The sequence below is a fragment of the Orycteropus afer genome, unplaced genomic scaffold, assembly GCF_000298275.1.
Source record: "Orycteropus afer afer isolate SDZICR_OR568_19922 unplaced genomic scaffold, OryAfe1.0 scaffold00180, whole genome shotgun sequence".
In the NCBI taxonomy this organism is placed as follows: domain Eukaryota; kingdom Metazoa; phylum Chordata; class Mammalia; order Tubulidentata; family Orycteropodidae; genus Orycteropus; species Orycteropus afer.
Window position 1 is genome coordinate 4,714,409 of NW_006921767.1, and position 3,065 is coordinate 4,717,473.

A 3,065-nucleotide genomic window follows, 5' to 3' on the forward strand; every position below is an offset into this window, starting at 1 on the left:
GGCACATAACAACAACAAGAGGCTAAAAATGAACCTCAATCTAAACCTCACACCTATAAAAATCAATCCAAAATGGATCATGGAGGTAAATATAAAACTACAAAACATTTAGAACAAACAGAAGAGAAAATCTTTGGGATCTAGACAAAGACTGCTTAGACTTAGCACCAAAAGAAAAAAGTTGATAAGTTGGACCTCATCAAGAATTTAAAACTTCTGTTCTGTGAAAGACTCAGTTAAGAAGAAATGACAAGGTACAGAATAGGAGATAATATTTGCAGATGATATATCTAACAAAAGACATATAGAATATATAAAGGACTCTCAAAACTCAAGAGTAAAAAATCAAACAATCCAATAAGTGGGCAAAAGGCATGAATAAACATTTCACCAAATACAATATACAGATGGCAAATAAGCATATTTTAAAAATTTCCAACTTCATTAGCTATTATGGAAATGAAAATTAAAACCATGATTAGAAATTACTGTAGACTTAGCAGAATAGCCAAAATAAAAAACAGTCAAAAAAAAAAAAAAAATAGTGACAACACCAATTGCTGATGAGGATATTTAAAAAAAAAAAATGGAGCACTCATACATTGCTGGTTATAAAATGGTTCAGCCACTCTGAGACAGGCATTCTTATAAAACTAAGCATGCAAGCCAGCAGTTGCACTTCTGCTCATTTTTCCCAAAAAAATGGCAATTTATGTTCACAAAGAAAGCTATATACAATAAAAAGTTGTCCATACCATAGTCTCAGAGGACATTAAGGTCAACTGGCATAAAGACAATGTTCTACATCTTACTTTGGTGACTGGGGTGACTGAGTTCTTAAAAGTCTATTAGTGTCCATATAAGGTCCAACTATTGGTCTCTTCTCATCCAGAGTAAAGAAAAATGAAAAAAATCAGAGACACAAGAAAGCAATTAGTCCAAAGGACTAAAGACCACGTGAACCCCAGCCTTCACAACCCTGAGAACAAAAGAACTAGGTGGGGCCCAGCTGCCACTGCTGACCACTCTAAAAGGGATCACAACAGAAGGTCCCAGGCAGAGTGGGAGAAAAATGTAGAACAAAACTCAAAATCATTAAAAAAGAAAAAAAAAAAAAAAAAGACTAGGCTTTCTGATAGATACTGGTCAAACCCTGGAGACTATGGCCCTCAGATACTTCTCAAGCTGGGAAATGAACTCAACCCCATGATTCAACTTTCAGCCAAACAATAGACAAGCCTAGAAGGTGAACAATAATAGCAGGAAGGTACCCATTTATTAGAAGAAGTACTTGCCCAGTGATAAAGCTAAGAAGGCTGGAAGGGATAATTAAGGACAAAGGAAAATGGTAAACACAAGGAGGAAGTAGAAAGAGTGTTGTTACATTCTGGAGATCGCAATGAGTGTCACAAGACAAAATATGTCTGAACTGCTGAATGGAAAATGAATTTGCTCTGTAAACTTTCAATCAAAACACAATTAAAAAAACTTTTAGCAAAATTGAAACAGAACTTTCCTAATCTGGTAAGAACTATCCTAATTGATAAGAATCTCTGGTAGTGCAGTGCCCAAGGCATTTGACTGCTAAGCAGAAGCTTGGTGGTTCAAACCCACCAGCCACTCTGCAGAAATAAGACAAGGCAATCTACTTCTATAAAGATTTACCACCTTAGAAATCAAATGGGAGTCGCTGTGAGTCCGAATCGACTCAATAGCAGTGGGTTTAATTTGATAAAGGACAGTTTTATTTCAGTGTCAACTTTAATGACATGGATGGATTTAAGCTTTCTGGAACTTTATTTGCTGATCTGACACAACTCAAAATAGAAATAAACAGCTGCAAACATGCATTAATAATCGGAACCTGGAATGTACAAAGTATGAATTTAGGAAATTGGATGTTGTCGAAAATGAAATGGAACAAGAAAAGATTGATATCCTAGGCATTAGGCATAGGCTTTTGAGATGCTTTTGAGTCGTGGTGCTGGCAAAGAATACTGCAAGTACCATTGATTGCCAGAAGAACTAACAAGTCTGTCCTGGAAGAAGTGCAGCTGGAATGCTCCTTGGAAATGAGAACGGCCAGACTTCATCTCACCTACTTTGGTCATGTTGTCAGAAGGGATCACTCCCTGGGGATGGATATCATACTTGGTACAGGGGAGGGTCAGCAAAAAAGGGGAAGGTTCTCAATGAGATGGATTGACACATTGGCTGCAACAATAGGGTCAGTTATAGCAAGGATTGTGAGGCTGGCGCAGGACCGGGCAGCATTTCACTCTGTTGTACACAGGATCGCTATGAGTCAGAACTGACTCAATGGCACCTAACAACAACAACAGCAGGCATTAGTGAACTGAAATGGACTGGTATTGGCCATTTTGAATCAGACAATCATGAGATCTACTATTCCGGGAATGACAAATTGAAGAGAAATGGTGTTACGATCATCATCAAAAAGAGCATCTCTAGATCAATCATGAAGGAAAATGTTGTCAGTGATAGCATAATATCCATACACCTAGAAGGAAGACCAGAAGCTCTGGTGGTGCAGTGCCTAAGGCATTTGACTGCTAACCAGAAAGCTGGTGGTTCAAACCCACCAGCCACTCCTCAGAAGGAAGGTCGGGCAATCTACTTCCATAGTGATACCGCTCGGAAGCCCAAGGAGGGGTCACTATGAGTCAGATGCAACTGGACAGCAGTGTGTTGTTGTTTGTTGTTGTACAGCAAATAATACTATTATTCAAATTTACACACCAACCATCACAGCAAAAGATGAAAAACTGAAGATTTTTTACCAATGTCCACAGTCTGGAATTGACCAAATATGCAATCAGGATGTATTGATAATTATTGGTGACTGGAATGCAAAAGTTGGAAACAGAAGTATCATCCATAGTTGGAAAATATGGCCTTGGTGACAGAAATGATGCTGGAGAGCCCATGATAGAATTTTGCAAGGCCAACAACTTACTCATTGCAAACACCTTTTTTCAACAACATAAATGCCAGCTAAAGACATGAAATTCACTGGATGGAGTCCACAGGAATCAGATCGACTA